A 26,414-nucleotide genomic window follows, 5' to 3' on the forward strand; every position below is an offset into this window, starting at 1 on the left:
ACGGTTTCGGTAATTAACAAAAGAATCGCCCATTTTCTTTTATTTAGACGGTTCCAGGGCGTGCAGCCTTGCAATAAATGGCGGTATTAATTAAAGTAATAATGATTTTTGTAAGGAAACCCTTGTTTTCGAGTGTACGGATTTTATGTTCGTGAATTGTAACGCGATGCTCGTTTATGCGCTGTGCATGTAAGCACGTCCGCGATACACTGCGTGAAATATAACCCACCGCGCGGTGCGCTGCCAGGAAACTTTTAAATTTTAATGCGGTGTATCCGGTTACCTTGTCTTTTCGACGACCGTATGTAATGCTGAAAAGAAGCTCGTCGAATGGGTAGTTTTGTTGGATGTTTAAAGTAACGTGGAGTTAATGGATAGATAGGCAGATAAAATCATTTATTGTATGCCTTGGGACAATGTACCTTAATAACACCAATAAGTGTTGCAAAGGTAATCAAAAACTCGGATTTAAACGAAAATTTTATTATGATTTAATAAAATTCATTTAATAATTGGTTTATGAAACGATTTCTACGAAATTAAATTTAATTACGATCGAATAAAACGCTGGTTGCAGATTCATTTCGCATGACTTTGATTCACGGTTGCGAGCTAAATCGAAAGTCAAACTGTACGACGATACACCGATACGAGTACATACAGATTTATGATAAAATCGAAGGACGTTTTCACGTACGAAAAGTTCGCTCTATATTGGGATACGCCGTTGGCTATTTAATCAAGAATTCATGTTACGTTTGTATTTCACTATTTGGCAAAGCGTATCGAACAAACACTCAATTTCGTATGTGTGCGAGCGTGCACATTTCGATTTTCTTTTTCTGCGTCGATCGGCGACAGCGGAGCTGCCCGACCGAGGCAGTTAATAGCGAGTAAATATTTAGCAAAAGAAAAAAGGAAAAATTTTAAGCGTCCTCCATGATCACGTTCGAACGTCCGCTAGAACGATCTTCGACAAACTCTTGCCGTTTAACGTTGCTTAGTACTTAATGGATTCAATTTGTGGACCAGACCGGATGTAACGAGATTCGCGTTAATTACATTTTCAATGAACGTCGATCGTAGCACGGAATAATTGCAATTCTCCAAATCAATTGCCACTTTTCCGTAAAAAGCTGCTCGCCGAGAGAGACGCTCGGAAGTTTCCTATTGGTACGACCTTTTTGCGGGACCAGCTTTTTTTGGTTACGATATTCACGATAATATTGTTCGTACACATTTTTTCCCCTCCACCGGGCTGTCGCGCGGATTGCGTTTCAAGCTATGATGTCCGTGTAAACAAGAAACGCGCGTAATTTGCCTGCACCGTATCGGGAAACGTTGTTGCGGCCGATATATCGTTATACGCGCGCATATTGCAGCTCTGACACATTTCACAGATAATACCCAGAAATATTTCTAGCAAAAGAGGGCGAGACTCCATTTTTACATTAATCCCCACCGTTCGGGAGCTTATAACGGTAGACGACCACGCAGATAGCAGGAAATTAGAAATTTATTGACTACGGTCGTGCATTACGCCGCTGCTTCGAGGGTATGTTGTAATCCTTTCGTTTATGAGCGATGCATTTCCATAAAATACAATAGACACTGGCGTCCCCGCTCTCGAGCTTCATTCACATAATAAAAGAAACGGATGAGTTACGATTAGTAATCGCGCGGAATGAGATATACGGAGATGTGTTATGAAAAATGAACGATGTCTTCTTTGAGTCCGTAAAAGGAGAAAATATCGAATGCACATAAACGGTGCAACAGACGTAACGATTTATAGTATGCAGAATCTCGATCGTTGTGAGAATGTTCAGTCTCGTTTTCCCGTGCAAGTCCGATGGATTAACGTCACGAAATAATTGCTATACATTAATTTTATTAATTAGAAATTGATTACATTTTGTACCTGGATCAGTAATTTTGATGAAATTGAAACATGATAACGTTTACGTACAATTCGAGTCACGGTTGATAAATTTCACTCATCGTTTCCCTGGTTTTGAATTTATTTAAAAAATACAGCACGTTGGATTTTGCAATCTTTGCGCATTTGAACGAAATTGGACTAAACAAATAAATTTTTAGCTTGGAAACTGTCAACCGTACCGGCAACAGAACACCACGTATCCGGAAATTCCAAAAATGTTGAAAATTCGTGTTCAAGTAGAGTTGTTTATACGTAATACAAAGCCATATTTTATTTCTGCGAAATTTCGATGCGAGAGAGCGAAATCACCATTTGACAAAAATGCAGTGGAAAAACAACCGAAAAACAAGTATTTAGAAAGCATGGACTTTTCAATAATTACTTGTTCGTAGTTTTATAGACGTAAAGAGGGATTCAAATTATGTGTAAATATTTCTTTGATAACTTTCGTGGATTTGAAGATATTCCACAAAGAAACTTCTGTATTTTATTCAAGGGGTGATTTCACCATCTCAAATGGGAATTCCAACGCGAACGAAAAATGCTTTTGTGTTGCGGGAACAATACATTGCTTTCAAGCAATTTTTCAAATTTTTCCGAATTTTCAGATTTGCATTGTTTCCTTGTAAAGTGCTCATTGTTCAAAATTTGAAAAATATTCATTCGAAAATTATAACCAGTCGTCCAACGGTATATTTCATGTCAGTGTCATCATATACGTTGAAACATTAAAGTCCTAATTAAACATGATCGCATGGGCTGCTCGTCGCAAAAAAAAAAATGGAGTCTGTAAGGCTAGAACTCGTCTCGGTGAACTCTTGGCAGGGTTCGACGCGCGGAAACACTTTCCATCGCGGCGTAAATTCTCTTTCCCGCGGAAACATATTCGAAACGGCTAATAAAATTAAAGAAGAATCCGGTTCGGTTCTTTTCTCCTGTGGGTTTAGCGTAAATCGAAGTTTAGAGACGGCTACGAGCGATCTGGGATAAAAGGCTGAGACCGCGTAGACGTAAAATATAATATTCAGTCGCGGACGGGGGTTGAGGCGAAGATAAGGGCTTGAGCTTGTTCAAGATCATGTAATGCAATCTGGGTGTAAATCGCGGGGAGTGTGCTGCAAAATGCGAATGGCTGCTTGGCGCTGCAGTTCACGTATGTAGAGCAAGTGGCAGCGTTCCAAATCTCGCCACTTCGTGGGATAAACATTTCCGCCAGGACAACCGCTTCCACCGGTTATGGATGCTTGGCAAGGCCCCTAAGACCCGTATGACGTTTGCGTGCACCTTATTATCCTAATAAGGATTAACGGGTACGGTTGTTACTGGCATTGGGGCGCATCATTGGACGGAACGCGAGCGGACAGTTGATTCGTCTAAACACGGACGGGCCGGAAGATTATCAAAATGAATAAAGCTTATAGCAATTAAGGGGAATGCAGAGACTCATTATGGCAATGGAACGAGTTCGGCCATCGGGATTTCATTGGGAATTACCTAAACGTAGATTTCGTTCTGTACGCGTAGATTACTAAATACATAAGGATAAAAATAAACTCTTTCGCTGTCTGTACAGACCCGGGGTTAATCTTCACCGTTTTTGCGCGTTGAAAAATATTTTAGGCGAGCGAATGGGCTTCGAAAATTCTTTATCTTCCTCGGTCGTTGCGCCTTCTTCTTCCCTCGTCAGTTTCGCGAACTTTTCTCCCCTCTTAGACAGTCTCCTCGATCAAGAAACTTCGTAATAAGGATATACGCAAATATTTTCAACTTAGAAGTAGTTCGCAGCACGATGCTCGTCGTCGAGTGCGCAGTCGGTCGAAGGTACACACTGCGAGGAAACCTGGCACCCGAATACTTCGCGGCACTAATCGCACAAAGTGGTTGTAATCGAGAAACTTTTTGAACGACACCCGGTCCTTTTCTGCTCGGGCGTCGCGACAAACGTGGGAACGCCCACGTTCGCGCAACTAATGGAATTATACGACAGTCCTGCCGATAGAGTAGCTCCGGCAGACTTAGGGGACCGGTCCGTCGCGTTTGTCAAATCCTATCGGCGAAAGTTCTCGACGGGAATCATGGAAATGTCGATTCCTTGTTGCAGCCTCGCGTGGTCCTTGGGTCCTTTAATGCATCGATCGAGCACGTATCCGACAAAGTAGTGGATAAGCCGACGAAACTTTCCCCGAAACTCGCGGTCTGTAAAATTTCTGCGGCATCGATTCGAGTTTTTTTCTTTGCTTTCGTTTCTTTTTTTTTTCGTATCCCTCAAGACGTACGATCATTTCCGGTTGCACCTGTCGCGTCGCGCGGCATCAGGAATTTCAGGTGTTCGCATTTATGCTCGCGCTTGTCAAACTCGACTCGTTGAATTTTCTGTTGCACGCTGCGCGTGGCATTTCGATTAGACTTACGCGCGGGGATAATGGAACGCTGGCTTACCTGATGGAGAACCGCTAACGGATCTAATAGCACGTAGATTGCATACGGATGAATTCAACTGGCGAAGGCTTCTGATGGATTCGATCGAAATCCGTCTTCGACGCGATTGTAACGCACCGTCTACGTGGTTTCGAACTTCAGTGATCCGGCGCTTCGACCCGTGGAACCTCGAGAATCGGCAACGCGTACACCAAACGGAAGCGTTAAGGCACTTGACCGAACTTTCGCGATCTTTGAACTGCTGCAACTTCGTAAAAAACGATCGTACGATAAACTTTACGGAGCCATTTTAAAGGTTGAACTTCGACTTTGGCTATATATTTTATACAAAACAGAGTTCATTAAATTTATCGATATTTATTACAAATAATACGTGTTAAACTATGTTACAGAAGGTACCTGTATGCTTACTAATTGTTGTTCCGATCCAATTATCCCTTTATACGCGATACATTTTTAAAGACAATCAATATCACGAGATACGGGTAAACACTGTTATTTTAATACATATCTCTGTTTAGTCAGTAATTATCGTAGAAGCCTTTAACAAGCTTAACACTCCAATTACCAACAAAGGTTCTGGTATTGATTTAACCCCACCAATACTCGTTGGATCACGCGAATTCCTAATGGCAAGAATATTGCGAATTATTCTTTCGCAGCAGGTAATTTTACCTGGCATTGTTACGCACATTTTCAAAAATAATATTGCGAATTGTTGGCTAATTTACGTTCTGAACGTAACGATGAATATTTTTGAGAGCAACGAGATATTTTATCATAGATGAACAATGCGTGTTTGTTCATGGACAATCAACTGTGGCAAATCTATCGCTGTAACGATACTGTTTGTCGCAGATAATAGACAATGGCCACACGAGGCTTTTGATACCATTAATCATAATCTTCTGATTAGGAAGTTAAATGCGTTGGGCTTTAGAGGTAGCATCATTGTTTGGCTCTCCAGCTATCTTTGCAACAGGTCACTGTTTGTAAAATATCACAACCATTTGTCCAAACCCGTGTCTGTTCTATCTGGTGTACCGCGATGATCTGTCTTAGGTGTAGTTCTATTTAATCCCCGGCAACATTCTCTCGCTATTAGTCGTTTTAACCAAAGAGAAAAAGAATATCTTATTATTTAACGTCTCCAAACATCGTATCGTTGGCTTCTGTCGGAGGAAAAGCATAATTAAATCGTCCAACTCGATTAAGAACACCGAGCTTGACCGCGCTAAAGGAAGTACATGACCTTGGTGTTACCTTTCCCTCCACTTTCACCTTTATAACGCATTTCCAGTACATAAAGAATACTGCCTCTAAAGCCCCGGGGCTTTATTATTCGACACTCAGCTGACTTTAAACGCCCTCGGACCTTCGAAATTCGGTATGCCTCATTAGTTCTTCCACGTCTTGAATATGCATCCCACATTCGAAGCCCTCCGGAACTTTGTCGCGCCAAACTGCTCGAGGGTCGAGCAGAAAATTCCGAGTTACGTTTCTTATAAAATTAATTAGACTGAGCTACTTGTGTTTATAGCGCGTACGATCCGTTTGATTTACTCTTCGGGATAGGAAGCCGAAGAGGAACGCGTGTTCGGGTGCCAGGACTATCGCGTCGGTTTATTACACGAACCTTCGAAAATTCACACTTTTCTAACGAACAACGATCGCCACTTAAGAGGAGACATTATCTCGGGGAAACGGGCCGCGTTTGGTCGTAATACGGCGTTGAAGCAATGATAGGACGTGCGTGGAAAAAAAAGGAGACGTAGGGCCGTTCTAATGGGTGAGGGTCGTAGATACGTAGGAGAAATAAAGGCCGACGGTGTCCACGTGTGTAGGACTACCCTGCGGTAGGCCGGTCGGGAGTGCCGTTACACGGTTACGGAGCTATCCTCTGTGTTTCTCACCCTCGACGAGTCGTTTGGGTCGAACGGGGAGATGTCGACGAGAGGACGGGCACGAGAAGAATAGAGGAAAGAGACATCTCGCAGGACGAGACGCGCGAACGACTAGGCAAACGGGAGGAGGCTGCCAGCCCGTAGAGGCGGACGTGTTCATCTTCGTTGAACCGGCTGCCGTTAATAATTACGCTTTCGCGTTGTACGGAGGCTCGATGTTGCCATTACGGCAGCCAAATAACTACGCCGAATCCTTATACTTATTTGCAGTTTGTGTTTTGCATTATAACATGGACGAACGAAGCCCCTCTCATCGGGCATTACGGCCACGAACTAAATGACCCGGGCAAAAAGTGGCTCGTACCGCGGACTCCGGAGGCGGAAAACGTGCTGAAACACGGCCGCGGCGAAATAGGTTTGAAAAGTTTCGAAGGCGCCCTCGTTAGTTCTACCTGCCGTCGGACAAAACGTATCCTCGGCGTTCGCCAGCGGATCCGTCGGCCGCAAAGTGAAAGAAAAACCGGAAGAAGCCACGAGCGAGACGGGTTGGAACGCGGCAAGAAATTCAACGTCTTGCCGCTGTCTCGCGAAAGCTTCCGCGATGAAAACTCTGTAATTGTGCTTCTGTATGGTCGTCACTGGCGCGAGGCGGAGCGGCTCGTTAAGGTGTTCGATGGGGGTTTTTTTTCTCTCTTGGCGTCCCGACGGCAGGCTTAGTCGCGAACATGATCGACGAGCGCGAGAAAGTGCTCCAGGGATTCGGTGAAATTCGTGTAGGTAGATTGGACCGGCGTAATGAATTGATAGGGTGTCTTGGATCGATGCGCTCGTGAGGAACGAGCATCACGGGGGAACGTTAAATTTACTTCCTTTTTGCATTTGTTTTAAACAGAATAATTTCCTAAAATGGTAACACGAGATTCTATACAACGAGGATATAATGGGTTTCGATTTGTTCCACCTGGTGCATTAATTTCGCTTCATGATGGTTTCAGCATAGAAATTATGCAAACTTCGAATTTGCGTAAATTTTTGTTCTTTCTTTTACGATCCTCAAGGCACAATACTTTTTGTGCAATTTGTTGTAAAGGTTACAGTAAATATTGAACGAAGTATCATGATCGTGACATGAAAACCAAATAAACAAACAAACTAGAAACAGTGGTAAAAAGCACAGTTCAGGATTTTTATTTGCGTTTTGGTACAAACTATAGAAACTATTGACTATCGCTGAAAGTTTTCATTTATTGAGAGGGTTCGTGAAAAGGTTTATATTTCGTAAAAATTGTTCCATTTCGTTGAATACCAAAAATGGCCATTTTCGAATATTGTTACTTTACACACATCCAGGTGTACGAGAAAATGGAATTCTGATGAATTATTTTTACTTCCGAAATGTAGTATTGGTATCGTAGAAAATATATTACAATCGATCAATGGTGATTCTGGCTACAGGCAATGTCTTATGAAATGCTTTCTATTAAGAAATTCAAAAATACCTTCACACTGACAAGGAGAGGTCATTCCAATGCAGTTTTCTCGATTTAAGTTAATCTTTCGTTGATAAATATAACTGGGAAACAAGTAGAAAAATACTAATTTATTTAGGCTGCGTTGAACCACTGTGCTTTTCTATGCTAATTTAATTCGATAGGACCACGTTCTTATATTGTTGCTATGAATTATAAATGTATGGTAACTGAAGTTTTAATAATACTACGCGATACACACTTTCCAGGTCGAAATTCGGTGAAAAATGGAAGTAAAATAATACATTCTAATTTAAACGTAATATGAACTTTATTAGAAAAACGTTCAATTCATAAAGAAAAATTCGAGTAATGTTTGAAAGATCAAAATTCTACCGCAATTTTCCGATATGTATTACTCAACTTGATAAATGTGAAAATCAAGAATATTTTTTTTAGAACGATTTGAAAAATTTAGGCACCTACCCCCTGTCGATTTTCTTTAAAAATTCGTTTTTCATTTTTAGTAATTTTGTTTGACGCCCTACAGAAAAGTTGTCTAATACTTTTTTGTAGGTACCCATGAGCTCTACTTCAGAAAAAAGTTTCATTGAAATATATTCACAATTGTAGGAGTTATGGCTGTTTGAAAATTTGACCATTTTTATGGGATTTTTCTCATTTTGCGGGGTCAAGGACCAACTTTTCGAATATTTTTGCACTTTATACATATTCTCCATCAAAATACGCGTAGTTTGCTTTTTTAAACATTAAAATCGTCCAATCCGTTCAGAAGTTATGACGTTTTAAAGATTCGCATGAAAATTCGGGCAGACATTTCTGGCCAGAAATTATATTTTCGGTAAGGAATTTTTTTCTCGAAACTGAGTAGGATTTCGGGGGTATGTCTGTTGACCAAAAATGCTTGCAATTGACCCCTGTAACTAAAAATAATTTTTCCAAGACGATTCGAAAGACTTTTTTTTTCACCCAAAACTTTCAGCACATACTCGAATTTTTTTCTCGAAAATGAGTAGGATTTCGGGGGTATGTGTATTCACCAAAAATTATTGTAATTGACCCCCGCAACCGGAAATAATTTTTTCAGAACGATTTGAAATTTTTGAATTTAATTGTTAATAACTTTTTAACGAAGCCTTCATCAACAAATTGGTATTCTTGATTTTCGTTTTATTTTGGCCTCTAGAATCCTCTATTAAAATTTTTCTCAGGGGTGGCCGAACACCCTGTATAGAAATCATTGGAACGAACGTCAACGTATACGGAACCGACTATGGTATAATTACTTGAGTGGGAGGACATAAATGAATGGGCGTCGAGTGTGTGAAAGGAAAAGTGTTGCGTGAAATGAAAGAGAATTACAAAAGCAACATCCTATGGCGAAAGCAACGGAAAGACATTCAGATTTGTCTCAGTGATTTTTCGATTAATTCTCAGCCAACAGACTCCAGGTCCATTTGGACCCGTGCAAATTTTATTCTTGGGTCGTGAAGTTCTGATTTTCAATAAATAACAGTAATAATATTAAGTAGGCGTGTAAAGTAATACGCTATAAATAGATATGCAACGATTACATTCTTTACTCGAGGCAAAGTTTGACGAATCCACTAGTAGAACTTGGATAAAGTGCCATTCTATTTTTATAACTTTTATATTTGGAGTCTCAAGTCCGCAACAAATCGTGTAATATATTGGAGGTAGGATCATGTTTTCAAACTTTTATATTAGAGTCCTGGAATAGCCATGTCAATATTATAGTTGTTCTTTGAGACAAGTTCTTTTAGTTTTTTATGTACTCGTTAAAGAACCATTGATTTCTGATGTACCATTATTCTTGTTGAAAATGTCAGTGATTGCTACTCTTCCAACTTCTTTTACCATATTCGCCTGAAGCTTTGTTACGCCAATGCTAAGTGGCAATCATAAACGGTATCACTCATGGTCGTTCCATCTCATAAACACACATCCACTGTGACCTGTTCTTGAAACATAACTACTGAGCCAAACAGACACAGATGCGTCATTAGGCTGACCTACTGTTAGGCTACAGGCAGCGTCGATTAGCTTCCCCTTCGTACCTCTGACGTCTCTGGAATTTCTCTCGATCTTCCTACAATATAAACCATATGTATTTTGATGAATTAGGGTTCTTCTAACTTAAACTTTCAGAGTTGATTTCACCTCCTAAATACAAACGACTGCTGATAAAAGAAAATACGTATCAAATATTTTTCCTAAAATCTGTAATTAGATCTAAAGATTCTGCAGTATCCGAAGAGCCAGGTTGATTAAGTTATAATAACGCCGCGGTTCAAAGATCGTCTCACAAACGGTGCATTCTTCGACGCGATAAAACGAGATTCCAAGTGTCATTATATTCAAGATCGAGCACGTATGATCCAGCAACCGGTTGCACCGATACCTATTCATGGCTTATGAAAATCCTTAAGCCTCATAAATCACTCGTTATGGAACAGATGTAAATTACGATTATTGCTGGTTTTACGAGGCTCGACAGCGCCTTCATAATCCGACTGTCATACCGTAAAAGCGAAAGTAGGGAATTGCAATAAGTAGAAACTTTACGATCGACCGATCGTCGACGTTGCGTGTGCGTAGGTTTCAAGGACACGTCAATGGGAAGGAAGGAAGTAAGGAAAGAAGGACTGAAATTTCGTCCTGAACGTTGCGCCATTGTGCCCGCCTACCATAAACAGATGAATTCGGTGGGATTATTTTACTGCCAATATATCTCTCGCAATTTATTCGAAACGCTCGAGCAGTGAAACGTTCATTGCCGTTGAAATGGAATTTTCGAGTTTTCTTCAAGTAACCCCCAAAATATTGTGCCTCGTCTAAATTGCTTTTCCGACCGAGGGATGATTTAGTGTTGCGCGCCGAAGGATCGTTAGTGAAGTGATTTGTACTCTAATGGCGCAATATTTTTCACTATCGGTATTCAACGACAATACCAGCCACGAATTCATGCGCGCATACACTTTTGTCGCGCTGTAACTTGCGAAATGAATGATGAATCGCTGTTATCGTTGCTTATTTCAATCCTTGCATTATGCAGACTCTGAGTGCTCGATGTAAACGATTAATTAGCCGGATCATTATAATTATGCGAACGCAATGGCACGATATCGCGATGATAGGTTGTATTAAATTGTTACGGTCCAATTAAAAATGCAATACCGCGAAACGTGTTCATTTGAACGATGTTTCCTACCTCTATATATCACTAATTTCAATGCGTTTCCGCGGCATCAAATGGAATTTATAATCGTGGTATAATTTCACCGTTCAGCGTATCGATCTTTTAAAGAACAGTGCACAATTGTCATTATATTACAATTACACAGCGTATTCTATGTTAATAAAATTCCAGTATCATAAACGTGACTGTTACGCTTATATTTAAACGCGACGAGTCACGAAAGTTATTTTGAGGCAAACTTACATAATCAACGCGTAATATAAATATGCTGCATTACCAACCGTTCGATAATAATAAATCTACATTTACTTCACAGTTCGCTCTCAAGATCCAATAATAAGTAGCCGAGCAAGAATTTAATCCTCGGCTACTAAGGTCTGAGGGCTCAAGAGCGAATGAACTTTCATTAAAAAATCTAATTTTCAAGAGAGACTACGTTTAACCTAGGGGATAGAATTAAATTTCACGTGCTTCCTTTTCTGCTCGCAGAAGCATGAAGTTTGGCACGCTCAAGAGATGCCTAAAGCAGGTAACGAATGACATTTCGCCGGAAATTATTCGAGCACATAGATTGATAGCTGAACGACGGTATAGAATAATATTTAAAAAACTTCTTTCATATTTTTCACGATATGTATAAAGGGTATCCAGGAATATAAGTACAAGTATCTTTAGACGTATCGTTGTATCTTTACTTAGAGAAATGCTACAGCTTGTTCGAGTCTCTAGAATCAGCATATTTTACTTGTAGACGAAAACTTTAATTCGTAGGAACGCGTAGTCGCTGATCCCGAGAGTCTTCGTTTCTGGTTTATACTTGCAGGTTGACTCGCCTGAATGTAAACGGATCTACATATTCAGGCAGTTAATTGCCTGGCTCGTGTGATGCGGGTATCATGGCGAAGATTAGCGAAACCTCACAGAGCATGAGAACTAAACCAAGCCGATTCGCGCATCAAGTTTATGCGCGAGCCGTGTGCTACATTCCAGATGAGAAGATAGTTAAATCAAATTTAATACCCGGTACGGACAAAAGAATTTGTTTGTCTTGTGACATTCAAACGTGAACGAGGTAGAGGATTAAAATGAAATTACGCTAGGTGGTGGATAAAAGCTCATTTGCGCGGTAAAATTAGCAATCCGTACCGCAATGGCTCCCAGGAATGTAATTATATTCGTCCCCGGGCGTATTAAAAGAATATATCCTCTGGAAAAGTATAAAATTACCTAGATATTCGCGGGTTCTCGTTTACAGTGATAATAACGTTTTGGAAGCATTCGATGTGACAGATATCCAGTGTCGTTCGTCCTGATGGATAATGATACGATCGATACGTATTGATATTTGACAATATTTATAAATGTTTATCAACATTTATTGATATATAATACGGAACGTTATGGTTTCTACTGCTCACACTTTTCGACGTATCAGAGAAAATACTGCTCCGGAATAGTATCTGGTTTTTCTTGCCCCTTTTTCATTTCCCGGATTTGAGATCGGAAAAAGTATATTTCTCAGGGAATTTCCGGGATTCGGAATATTTTTTATTTCGTTACGTATAAATCTTGTTTTTGTTTGTTTAGTAAACACATGTCATATTTTTATTTTCGATAACGCATTGCTTGCGTACTTACATGCTGTATTAATTATAAAATAAACAGAATTTTGTCTGTTTTTAAGAAGTAGGTTTTATTTAATAGGAATTAAATTTCAATTCTTCAAAATAGAAATGGTACTAAAAGACAAGGAAAAATAATAATCCTTCGGGATTTGGGATTTATAGATTTTAGAAAATTTCTGAAAAATCCCAACAGCCACAAACTACTTCGGAGTATTCAGTAACTATATTTTATCAAAACATTGTTATTAATGTTTTCGGTCATGGGGGTGTTCAAAATTTGGCCGTCTTGAGCTAGCTCGGTGACTAAGTTGATCTTATTTCAACTACAATGTCTCAGGTGCAGGAGACACACGTGAAAATTTATCGTAGGACAAAGAGGATTTATGTTGTTTAACATACAAGCACAAAAAACTTATAATGGGTTTAACGTATACAGTATTTTGCATATAGGATAATGTCTCGGTGACTAATTCATTGTATAAGGTAAAAATGTGTAGCACGCGTGTCATTTTAAGTAGGTGTAATCTATTGCATCTAACATAGTCGCTATACGTTCATGGCAGGAATAATCAATATCATATTTAATCCGATTACACGTTGGGATGCAGAAAGCGACGTAATGTCCTCAAAATTTATTATACTTGCGTTGTAATACTATTGTGTACACCTGAAACTTTCGTCCCCAGTGGACGCTTAGTTCCAAGCGCAGGGGATGCTGTTTCATCCGAAGAACATAATTACAATCCAAATATATACAATAGATTGTTACAAAGCAGAGGTCGGCAACCTTCTGAACCAAAGAAGTATATTAAATTATCAGAGACGACCAAGCCGCAATACTTTCTAAAACAACACCTAATTATAACTAATTAGTGCCACGCCTACTCTTCTGTTAATCCTTTCATTTCCCTTTTGTATAAACACTCACGAGTTCAGACGCACACATAAAATTACAAAGTGCACTGAAACAAACAACAAAGGATGCAAGCAGAAAGGTAGTTGCATACGTTTGTCATTCAAAATATGCATTTATTTAAGCTGCAGAAAATACAATTCTCCACTCAAAAGCTGAAAATTCGGATCGAAGAATTAAACGTTTGTTTATCATCGATTTCAGTTGTGTTAGATTCACTTGTGCATGGAAATAGTGTAGCAAACAATCATCGATCTAACGACGTATTATTCGAGAGAATGAAATTTTTAACAGTAGAAAAACGTTACCTTCGCCTCTGGTTGGTTTGTGCAAATGCATTGAAAGCGTTGCAACGCTTGGATGCCCTCTCCGGTAAATCTGCTGGGGGACAAATTTTATTCAACTTTCGAGAAGAATTTATAAAACCTTTTTCTCGAATTTGCACCTCCATATGCGCTCTACCATAGAAATTTAATCTTCGGACACGGCGGTGGAAATACCGTTGCTATCGCGCTCGCCTACAATCCTTAAATATACGTATACACAACACCGTCGAAACATTTCACGGTGTATGGTGCCCATTTGTCTTCTTTTTTTTTCATTTTTTGTCGCGTGTAACCAAAATTTTGCAATTTTGACGGACCTCTCGACGCGCACGGACCAGTTTGCCTTTGATGGTAGAATGTTTGATGGAACGCAAACTTTTATATTTTACATCCGCGTCAACGGAACTTAAAGACTCGAGTAAACATTCGACACGAGCATATGCATTATAAATATCGCGGCATTCGTTTCCAACGGGAAGCGAGAAAATATGTTGATCCTCGCCCGCGAACTTCAAACGACGATTAAGAAAATGGAAAATCGGGTAAAGCATCGAACGAGCTTTTTCGCGCAAACCGTCTGCAAAGCGCCGTTGCTCGCTAATTGAAACACAATTTTGATGAACGTTAATTAAGCGTCTCCGAAACGCGTATTTACTAATCGAGCACCATTTTTCAAAAAAGTCGTGACATAAAATTTCCATATAAAATGGAAAAGGGAGACCTGGTGCTCGATTATTGACATAAGGGCTAATAATCGTTCGTGGCGACCGCTCGAAATAGGTTTCGAGTAGTTCTTGGATACTTCGATCCCGAGCGTCCTTCTCCGTAAGCCGCCTGATCCTTAAAAGGGCCATCGTCCTGCCCCGCAACGCGAAAGGGTCGAAACACTTTCGTGCACTTGTTCGCCAGAAATCCATCCGCCGCGCGTATGATAAAAAGATCCCTCCTCCTCGTGACTTCCTCCTCTCGCTCCGCCGCTTCCGTTTTCGTCCCTTTGCCCGCCCTTCGGCCACCCCCCTTTTCTTTGCCGATCCAGGAAGAATGGAAGGACTCGAAAGTAGCGAGCATGTGCCCCGGGATTGGCCAGGGCACTTTGCCCCGGCGTTCGCTCGAACAGCGACCGGATCGAGTCGAGTCGAATCGGCTGCAAGGGGTGTACTAGCGCCGAAATATTTCTGAAAGAACGGCGGCTGACTGGAAACGAGATCCGGAAGGTCCTTAGAAAGGGTACACCTAGACGCGACGACGAGGAAAAGTGAGAACGCTAGACGAAGGACGGTAAGATAGGGAACGGGGGAGTAAAGGGAAAAAGAAGGAGGTGGGAGCGAGAAGTATTCAGGAAGTGGTATGAGAGTGAGGTATATACCGAAGAAACGGGTGGTCGTTCGGTCGTACGTGAAGGGTCGGCGTTAGGCAGTTGGAACGTGGAATAGCGAGGAAAAGGATAGATGGAGAGAGAAAAAGAAATGAAGCGTGGCAGGACTAGAGTAAGGGCAAAAGGACGTCGAGGGGGTGGGAGGGCGCGATGAGAGAGATGCAACGAACGCGAGGGAGCGAGAGCCAGTCGAGGGGTTGGTGTGCCTAGGGTCGCGCGAGAAGAGTAACGAAGAGTGGGGAGATTCCCTAGCAGAAACCAGTCGAGTCCCGGCCTCAGGTCGCGACGGGTGTTCAGTTCACAGGCGAGAGCCGTACCGTGCGGTTGGCCTGCGTGTTGTTTCGGCTTGTATTCCGTGCCCGTTTGCCGAAACCGGTCAAACTTTGTCGACTCAGTCCGATTCGTGTTCCCCAGAGGCGCGTCGATTTTGACAACAAGTCCGTCGAACGTACTCCGATTCGATCGCGTTACGGTTCATATGTACGCACGGTGAAAGATCGCGTGTGACCAGATATCGTGGCGCGTGTTCTAAGTGAGGCCAGCTTCCGCCCATAAACAAACATAATCCCGTGACAACGTACACGAGACCGTTCGAACGCGATCGGCAACGGACGTTGCTCCAAACATCGCCCGCGCGGCATAAACAAACGAAGACTGGTGGTTTACGCGGAACGGTGACAGAATATTGGCGTCGATCACGCAGTGTAAACTCCGACGGAAAACGTTTGCCCTGCTCTTATTCGTGAGGGCCGTTGGATCGGTAAACTGCGAAAAACTGTGGACCACGCTCGAAGGATTCTAACCCGTGATTTGGAGTGAGTGAGAGTGACGGTTAGTGTGTAAACAGAGCGAAAAGTGATAAGAGGGATGTTTTCGTTTTTATTTCTCTTTCAACGACCAAGAGATATCTCGCGAAGATATTTTTTCTGACGCTTCTGCTTCCCTGGTTGAGGAGCTCGCCGACTATTACAGACCGGCAGCAACTTCACGGCACTTCGTACACCGAGTGGTGAGCGTTATCTCGTTCTTTCTTCCTTCCGGCCCTTACGCTTTCGTTAGGTCTTCTTTTTATTCGCTTTATGCGCGCGAGATCGCACTTGCGCCTAACTTCGGTCGGACCCACGGCAGAGATAAGATCCAACGTCAGAGGAGGGGTGTCGAGAGATCCTACAGAGGAATCTCTTTGACGACATCGACGACGATCGGTCGTCCACTTACGCCTCGAATACGATGTCCTCTCATCTGGTCGGAATAGAAGGCGCGCGATTGCGCCAGATAGGGCCTCGTATCTCCTCGCGATTCCTTTTTGTCCGGGACTCTTTGGTACGTTCATGCTCCTCGAAAGCAATCGGAGTCGAGAAGATGGTATCGGCCACGACGCGAAAAAAAAACGTTTTACGCGCCAAAATCGCAACGAAAAGGATGACCGAGCCCGCGTTATCGTCACGCGATCGAGCAAATGGACTCAATCGAGTAACGAGTTTTTTCACGAATTCGGTTATCGCGTTGCGCCAGGATCTGAACGTTTGCTCCTGGCGATCGTTACCGTTTATTACGAAAATGGACTGGACTGAAATTATTCGGTTCGCTCGTAGGCGGAAGTCAACGGGCGAATAGGATGCAATCCATCACTTACTTTCGTCGTGTTGTCCGGCAACATATCATCGGTTTATCCGATTAATATTTATCTTTATCTATATCTCGGGCATCGTAGTGCATGCTCGTATAAGCAAACTTTTTTTTCCCGTTTCGACTAAGCCTCTCTCTACAATCCGCGAACTATGAATCGCAGCAAGCAAATCGGATGACAGGTTATGATTTGTCAAGAAGACTCATCCTTCTATTCAATATTAACTTTTAATGTTTCGCGTACCGTATTTTCATTAAATAAATTCCCGGTTGTTTCAACGCGGACTTGCTTTTGTCCGATCGTTTTTCGGAGTTTCGGCGATGCTTCTAGAAATTCACTATTCACGAGTTGAATGCTTAATCTGCGTACGCCGCTTTCGGTTGCGTACGCAATATACCGTTGAATCGACTACGATGCCAATATTCTCCAACTTTTAGCAATTCGAATTTTCACAATCAAGCCTGCCCCTGAGAAAAAGTGGGTTCCCGCGAATGTTTGTCTTGAAACCGTAGAAAATACTCGTCGTTCGCTCGACTGTGCAAAACACTGACCAGGACGGAACAAAATTTCGGAGCACTTTGGGCTAAAAAACTGTTTAAAAACACGAGCGTTGTTGCTCCGGTTTTCTGGATGAATTTCGAATTGCATCGATTGATTCCAAGAATAGAAATTTACTCCAAACTAATTTCACTTACTTACGTTGGATTTACCTGTGAACAATTGCAAGTTACACGGAACTTTGAGAGGTCAGCGTATGATTCATTTGAAAAAAAAACAGAGGGTATTTGTGCCTCGTAAACGACACCTACAGTGACTCATTGGTTTGTTCAAACGATGCTGACAAAGCCACCTCATTCAGATTACACAGCACACTTTCTGGTATTGAGGTTTTGGCAGTAAGATAACGATATTATTTTATGCAGGAAATTGTTTGATCTCAAAAAAAGTACGTAGTAGAATATTTTATATTAATTCACGAGTGTTTAAGTATACCAGAGTTCTTACGTTGCTCTTGAGAACAGTTCTTTTATTAAATCATTTTTAATTTTTAATAAATTCCAAAGATGGGTATCAGGGATCTAGCACCTAGTTAAATCGCTTACATATTTATAAGATAATTCAATTTAACCTTTAAACGGAATCGTTGAGTTCGCCATTTCTGATGCGTGTTATGATATACAGGATAAACGCTTTTACTGTTTCAGACGCACGTCGGGAAATTCTCGGCAAACTGATCCTTACAAAGTAATAATTCATTAACTCTTTAAAGCATTGGAGTATTACGATACGCCATTAAATTTCTGCGTGCTCCAAAATGTCCATTTCTCGTATTTAAATTTCAAATATATATTTGCAACTGATACGGTGGAATTGATTGATTCAAATTGCTTCGAGGGTAAAAATAATTTTGGACGCGTCCGTTTTAAACCATAAAAATGCGTGCTGCAAGGTCAGCCGAACGACGAGTGACCCAATTTCGACGCAACCGGTCAAACTGTTCTTATGAAGCGCCCGAAGTATAATGGCCGTGTCCAGCGTGCAAGACTGGGAATTTAAGAGCATTGTCGTGTAGCTGGGCCGAGTCGGAAATAAGAAAAGTTTGAATGAAACTGTTTGCACGGTATCCGTGGAGGAAAAGTCTCTCCGTCTCTATTTCTCTTGGTCGTGCTCTCCGCGTCGCGATATCAGGGATGTCTGTAAATCTCGAGGAAACCATCTTCTGGCGTATCTGTGCCGAAGGAGGTGAACGATCGCGATGGCACGATAAAAAATATGGCGCGGAAATGATGAGAAATAAAAGCGCGGCGAAGGTTCGTTTTTATGCCGTAATCTTGATGTTACGTGATACATGCGGCGGCCCATATAAAAGCGAGATATATTGCTTTATGAGGGAAATGAGATTTTTATTCGCCGTCGCGCGAAAAAAGAAACACGGACGGATTCTAATGCGTCCGAAAACATTAATTTCGCCTTTGAGAAATTGCTCTTATCGCGACAGCCCTGAATAGCTCGCCATCTACCGTTTTCATTCTCTTTCTGACCGTTTAATTAATTGCTGAACTCGACAATGTAGCGAGGAGAATTGTAACGCTTGTCTTTGATATTTCGCGTAACGCACACAGCGCATCGACGATCCCCTCGCGTAATCCGATTCCACGTCCTCTCTTTTTTTTTTTTTTAACACTCTATTGCATACTGTGATCGATTGGGAATCCAATAAAAACTGTACCTGTAAAGCTTGGCGAGGCAGTTTTATGATATTTGCGAATCATTCGTTCGTACGAAAACATCTAATAGCTCTCCAGGTTCGGCCATTTATCGTTTAGTTTCAGTATTAATTCACGGACGGATGTATAATCATAAATGAATTTCTTTTTTTCCGAAGTTGAAATAAAATTTGTGTAATAGAGAATCAGATTATCGAGACTAATTTCACGAGAAATGTAAATATCGATGTGTAGAGAAATTTAGGTTGGCTATGTTTAATGATGTGTTGGTTTTTAATAACACCAAAGTGTGCTTATGAGAATAAATGGTAATATTAAATACAAGAGCTTACCGTTCAAAGATTAAAACAATAGACACAACAACGCAATGACATTTCCTCGATTAATTTGCTTAAAATGTAGGTTACTGTTATATTCAAGCAAATGAGAAGTCGCTAATTAACATTTATAATTTTCCAAACAAAAGAGGGCTTAATTTGCTCTTTTTAGTCCGGGCTGCCACTTTTATACGTATATAATATTGGCGCCAGAGCATCCACGATATTATAAATTCTTGCTTACTGTAGCTCAGCCTTCAATTTATGAATTATTTCATTAGTACACAGTTCGTTTGATGCTACATTAAGGTCTTCGGAATCTGCAATGATTTCTTCATTTGAATATTAGGTAGTTTCAATAAGAGAGTATTCAAATAACCGAGATTCTGATGTATCTCTTTATAATACGCAATCCACGGTGCTTCGTTCCGTGTGCTTTCTACTTTTATCTTTCTTTTTAAACGTCTGCAACTTAAATAAAACATATTATCTTTCATAATGGATATCACGGTTCTATTTAATTTTTCTAAAGCTAATATTACCAGTTAATTCAAATATTAATACGTTAGGTTTTCTTCCACGAAATTCGTGGCTTACAGTTGATGGACAAAGACGATAATCGCGCGTGTCGACATTAATTTTGACGAGAAATAACTATAAACGGAGAACGGCCGCGCTTGCGTTTGCGAATATCGTAATGTCTGTTTTGCCGATGCTAATAATTAACGAGGTATTCTAACGGTGGCCATTAACGCATCGACGACTATGACCAAATAATTAATTACTGGCCACGATTGTGTCTACGAACGAATTAATTATACGATCGCGTGGCTCGTTGAATTCGAGCGTGCGACTTAATTTCGCGTTTACCAGCGCGAGGACGTTTCGACGTTCGATCGAATTCCGAGGAGCGCGATTTACGAACAGCCGGTTCCGTTACAAATCGTCGGGTTGCACGGCCTAGGGATCCTCCAGCCCCGAAAGTCCGTCATAAATCAGTCGGCCCCGCGAAACACGGTATCTCCGAAGGCGTTGGACGCGCCTCGTGGATCCGAGGGGCCGCGAATAACGCGAGTCACGAGGCAACAACGGCGAAAGTTCGCGGAACATTTGCGTCTTACATCCTGTTACGTCTCGCGTAAGACAGAGTGGAACGAGATCGCGAAGAAAAAGGGCGCTCGCCCTATCCACGGTGTTTCGATACGGAGTACGGTCTCGGTCTAGTCGCGCGAGCAACGTCGCTGTTAGGCAGCGACATCAGCAACAGCGGCGGCAGCAGTTCGAAAGTTTCGGGGGTAGCGAAATTTCCATAAGTTGAGGGATGGCTTCTTCTTCGCAAAGTGAGAAAAGATTGTCGCGAGAGGCGAAACCGGCGCGGGCCCCGGAGATGGTGCGCGCGGATAGGCGCCGTCGCGTCGGCTATACATTACTCGCTTGTCCCGCACCTCCGGGATCTTTACCCCGCTATCTCCTTTAAGTTTCTCGCGAAGGTCTTCTTCGTTTGCGTTTCCTTCCATTCCACGGTGCCGCGAAATGCGGTATCTCCTCGCCAAAATTGTAAACATCTCTTTGTACAGAGTTTTTTATCCGTGAAATTTTCTATAATACAAGTCGATGATTTACAGTTAAGGGGGTCTTCTACTGCGAACCGACAAAAAATTCGATATATATATATATGCAAAGGCATATCACTGAACTCCTATAATTAACGAAGGTATACGTATTAATCGGTTGAATTTAAACGGTCTGATCCTTCTGTTTAGATCCGTTTTTCTCAAAACTATCTTCTAAAAATGATTGATAAAAACGAGGAATATAATTACAGATCTCTGGAAAATGCGTAGGATTTCGGGGGTATGTGTATTCGCCAAAAATGTTCGTAATTGATCACCGTAGCTGAGAATAATTTTTCCGGAACGATTTGAAATGTTTTAATTTTGTCGAAAAATTTGTCCATCTACTCAAATTTTTTTCTCGAAACTGCGTAAAAATACGGGGTTATGTCTATTGACCAAACATGATTGCAATTTACCCCTACAACTAAAAACAATTTTTCCAGAATGATTTAAAAATTTTTAATTACGCCGAAAAATTTCTACACCTACTGAATTTTTTTCTCGAAACTGCGTAGGATTTTGGGGGTATGTGTATTCACCAAAAATGCTCGTAATTGATCCCCACAGCAGAAAATAATTTTTCCAGAACGATTTGAAATTTTTTAATTTTGTCGGAAATTTTTTCCACTTTCTATTATTCTTTATAAAACAAATACCAAAGAGAACATAAAAATACGCGTTTTATAGTAGAAGGCTCTCTTAAAGAGTTATCATTTCATAAAAGAGAAACGTTGAAAAATTTAATTTTGACCATGAAATACCGCTGTCTGGATCGTTGTGTTAGTTCATTCTTTCCCTTTGGTTGGAGCGCGTGCTTTCTGCTCGTCGCCAGCGCTAGGAAATCACGCGAAGACGGCTCCCTGCGTGTTTGCGTGCCCCTCGACGGCTACCGGCGGATATAATCTCTCGAGTAATTCGGCAGCTTGGGTGCTTCGCGGCTCGAGACTGCGGATCTCCGTCTTCGGACCATTCACTTAGCTCGCGTATTTTTCTCCGTTACAAGGGATGAAAGTAATGAATTTTAGCGTCCACTCCTTTTTCTTACCTTAATCGTTCATTGTTGCATAACTGGATATACTACGTAGGATACAAAATTAATTTTAACTATATTAATTAACACTTTACGATCGTAGTAAACTAATAATTTGTGATTAACGAACTACCTTTTGATCCCTTTCTTACATTGATATTTTAAAAACCCTGCGATTTTGCGCGTTCAAGAGCTCGATAATAACGTCAAACGCGTACAGCCGTGAGCGGAGTTGACTCGTTAGGTTGCAGTCTAAATCGTAGGAATAGATAAGGCGACGTTGAGGCTCGATATCGGCTGTGTAAAACCACTGTCGACGGATTGTCCGCTCACGCGAATTCTCGTTTTGCGAGCCACGCGATACGATCTCGTATATTACCGCGTAGATTTCGCGCCTCGTATCGATCTAATATATTTTATGCAGCTTAATAAATTAAGAGGCCGGTGTTAATGCTCGCTGGAAACCTTAGGTGTTTTCTGTATGAAACCTTTCTCGCCGAGTTGGACAACATTCTACCTACGTAGCAATTTATTTGTGATTTTTGTTCGATCGAATAGTTTTGCCCTCAATTAAAATCGCTATCAAAATAGAAAAGCTTCAGATCGTTATAAAACTGTTGAGTATCTATGTACATTTATATCTTCCGTAGAGATTCCCCTGGGGATGATTTGGGTTTGGCAACAAAAAGTATATAAGAGCGAACAAACTGTAGGAACCTCTCTCTAAAATATAAAGATATTAAAATTAAAATGTAATCGAGTTAATTAATCTCTACAAAAGTGCGTACTGTATTTGCGTACATGGTGTGACGTCGTTACTATACGTAATTAATGGAATTTAAAGGGCAGCTATTAAAGTCGTGAAAAGGTGGAACTGTTAGGGGCAGAATCGCGGTGAAAAATATTTCATACGTCCTTAAAGAGGAGCGTAGCTCTGCACCCGTCGAGAATCGAACGTGGAGATCGAGGTGTCCCGCCGCGAGCGCAACATATGTTAATTCTATGGCGTGAGCGGTCTTCCCTTTCTCATCCGACACGCACGCCGAACGATTCCCTTTCTCTCGAGTAAGCAAATCACGCGTTTTATCCGTGTTTCCGTTCGAAGGTGCCGGTTGCACGCTTTTACGGGGTTCCCCGGTATTACCATACTTGGCGATGAAGCGATGCGTGCCAAGTACGCGTGTCAGTGCGCGAACTATTAACGCGCGCGCATTCGCGCGGCGTTCGTTCAACAGATGCTTCGTTCTCTTCGTTTTCCTTCGAGAGGCGCGACGTTGATTTTCGCCCAGATTAGGGTCAGAATGTAAAGCAACAGCGGTACCGTGATTAACGCGTGCGTTAATATAATCAGCCGACAGAGCTCGCTAATTCCAACAAGCGAAATCTGGTTCGCTGGCCTGGAATCGACAGCCCGCCGCGCGACACCCGCTCCCAATTATCCTAATCCGAAGTAAACTTTGCGTCGCTATTCGCGTTAAGTACACGGTCACGTTAAAGCGATTATCTATTGCTACGTGATAACGAAACGAAAACTCTTTACGTCGATTTTTAGACTGCCACGGCGATCAGTGTGTTGCAATATTGTCTCAGAATCGATGGTATAATCGAGAAGTGGCGGAGATAAATCGATAATACGGAACAAAACTTTTTCGTAGGAGACTTTGTTTTCAAGATAGTTGAATTAAAAACTTCATCAGATGCTTGGGCGATTAAATAAAAGTGGCTCTTGTATGTCTGCTTACTACAGACCTTTTCTACTTCTGCTGTAAATTAAATCATACTGCACATATCACCCTCTTGTTGAATATACCATTGATACTGGATATTGTTTATTCCCCTTAATTTGAACGAAGTTTTCTTTGTTTTTTAGAAAGTATCCTTAATTACACTCAAGCACGCAGCTGTCGAGTATATCAATTTTAGTTATTAACTGTACCATTATCGTACCACTTTTAGTCGAGTATCCGTATTAACAAACATATCCATTATAATTCTCTATGTTTATCCGATTTCATCCTCTTCGTCACAGCCCGTATAATATGAATAATACCAGAAATATACGCGAGCGAAACAGAATTAGCGGAACCAGATTGACCGTTGTAATCCGCAAATGATTTTATAAAGAATTTCTATCCACGCGTGTCTATGAAAATCAAATAGTGGTTTTCTGAAGTTTTAAATATACTATTAGCGTGTAAAGCATCGATGTGGGAATATCGAAACGGTTCGATTCAAGCGAGCCACGCGCACGCCCACGACGCCTTATCGCGTCCCCCCGTGGCGCGTGTTAATTGCCTTTAAATTCCAGCCGGGGCCGAAATAGGCATCGGGTGTAATGACAGTCGGAAAGAATGCTAATGAAGAGAAAACGAAATTCCCCGGGTACGAGCCGTACGATCTGTAATTTCGTCGTGGAAATACCAAAGACGCGACGGAGGAGGGTGGGTGCACGGATGGCGAAAGAGCGTAGCGCGAGGGAACGACGGGGACCAAGGTGCACTTACAAATTACGACGCAGCTGAGTCGCGAACGGTCGCGATGGACAGAACCCGGCAATTTGGGAAGGGCGACGAGATTAAGCTGCGCCCCGAAAACCATGATTTCGTCGCGACGGAGGTGCACATTATCCGCGAGAAGCGGCAGGGAGGGCCGAACGACGACGAGAAGTATCGCCTTTGACTTGCTAATTTTCCATCAGTCCCCATAGGTCATTCGATGTTTTTGCTTCCTGGGCCCAATTATGGCGCGCGATTCGCGCCAACGTGCCGCCCCCTTGACGTCCCCCGTGCTTTTTTCCCAGGGAAACGGGGCGTCCAGCGTGTCATTTTTCTCTCGAACCGCCGTTCGATGAATGAGATATTCGGAAAATCGGAATCACCGACAGTCGAGTAAAGCTTCGGGGACTCGTTCCAGATTTTCTCGGAACAAAGAACCGTATATAAACGAGCGTGTCGTTTCTATGATGCGACGAACTGCATCAAAAGCGTTCTTGTTGAATTATTTGTTCGAATATCCGAACATTTTGGTTCAAATTTTCATCGAACAAAAAGTATTTAACCTTTGTTCGGGGAGATGGCCTGAAAACTTGAGATCTAATGCATCGATTCGAAACGAAGGGAACGCATTTTTAATAAGCATGTTCTGTATTCTCTAAATACAGTATCAAATAGCCCTACCTGTAGCGCGCGAGAAAGATGACACGAATCTCCGGTATGTTCGATTGTTAAGCTTGCCGCGTACTATCCATTATAGAGATGAAAACGAGACGTGTTTAGATATTATCGACCCATTGACGCCAGAAATTAATTCTCTTGTGTCAACCCTTTGAATGGAATGATTACGAATGGTTTGAAGCTTTGTTGAGATTTGTGACTGGTGCATTGGTACATATCAATAATGTACCTATTTCGATATTGACGTTGTTAAAATATACGAATAGTATATGATGTTGCTGCGAAATTGCAATTTCTTTTGCCATTTTATCTGTCAGTTCATTTTTAACTCATACAAACATGGTATTCAAATAGTATTATCAGTATTGTTTTTTCCAAATACAATGGGTACATTTCTTGGTATTCAAAAGGAATATCTGCATTATCTTAAGCTAAAGAGCAGGTTTTGTAACTTTTTTTTGAAAGAGAAAGGCTTAAGAGTAACGTAGAAGAGAAAATGATGGTCGCTGGACTCTCAGTTTTCGAGGTACAATTATTCGAAAGTTGAGTTATAGGAAGAAACCACGCCTCTGTGGGAACGAGGTTAAAACGATTCTGTCCACACAACGAAAGACATATGTAAGGTACGATTCCCAATTGGTAAAATGGGCGTCGCCAGTCTGATTCTACCAATCCGGAGCCTCACGCTTTTCGTGTATGTACTAAAAGACTCGTAGGTTGTCCAACTCTGTCAAATTTACATTCTGTTCACGCATCAAAGTAGTGACTATGATCTAATCTTGATCTAACTTAGCCGTACTCGTTACCTTTTACCATGGAACGCTCGCAAACTTTGCTCAACGTTGTCAGTAATCGTTTATTTCAGTAACGACCGCTCCAATTTGGCCAAGTATGTCAAAGAAAGATTCACGAGTGTTCCGAAGGGAAAGATAGTAGCCTGCTACATGTTATATATTCTCTCTTATCTCCTATTGCCTGTAACTTCTGAACTGGGTCTGAGTGATCTTTAATCATGACTTTAGGATACTCGTTAACTTTCCTCTTACAACATACTTTGCGACCATTGAAACGGCAAAGTCGTTAACGACGGTTCGTAATTACCAAAAGCTCTTATTTAAAGTATGGTATGCTCATGCGATAATAAGGACTGCTTTTATGGATTATTCAACAGTTTAGAGGGTAACAG

At 41.5% G+C, this 26,414-nt stretch overlaps 1 protein-coding gene across 2 annotated transcripts in view; it reads left to right on the plus strand.

Annotated features, from left to right (window-relative positions):
• Positions 1 to 26,414, plus strand: part of Olf413 (DBH like monooxygenase olf413) — a 239,843-nt gene that overhangs the window by 3,770 nt on the left and 209,659 nt on the right. Inside the window, exon 1 of one of the 2 annotated variants that reach the window (XM_076762424.1) lies at positions 15,520 to 16,243. The exons of the other annotated variant lie outside the window; for it this stretch is intronic. The gene's annotated coding sequence lies outside the window, so the exon portion shown is untranslated. Of the gene's footprint in view, positions 1 to 15,519; positions 16,244 to 26,414 lie in introns of those variants that run through there. 2 annotated transcript variants of the gene reach the window in all.

The sequence above is a fragment of the Colletes latitarsis genome, chromosome 3 (assembly GCF_051014445.1).
Source record: "Colletes latitarsis isolate SP2378_abdomen chromosome 3, iyColLati1, whole genome shotgun sequence".
Classification (NCBI taxonomy): Eukaryota; Metazoa; Arthropoda; class Insecta; order Hymenoptera; family Colletidae; genus Colletes; species Colletes latitarsis.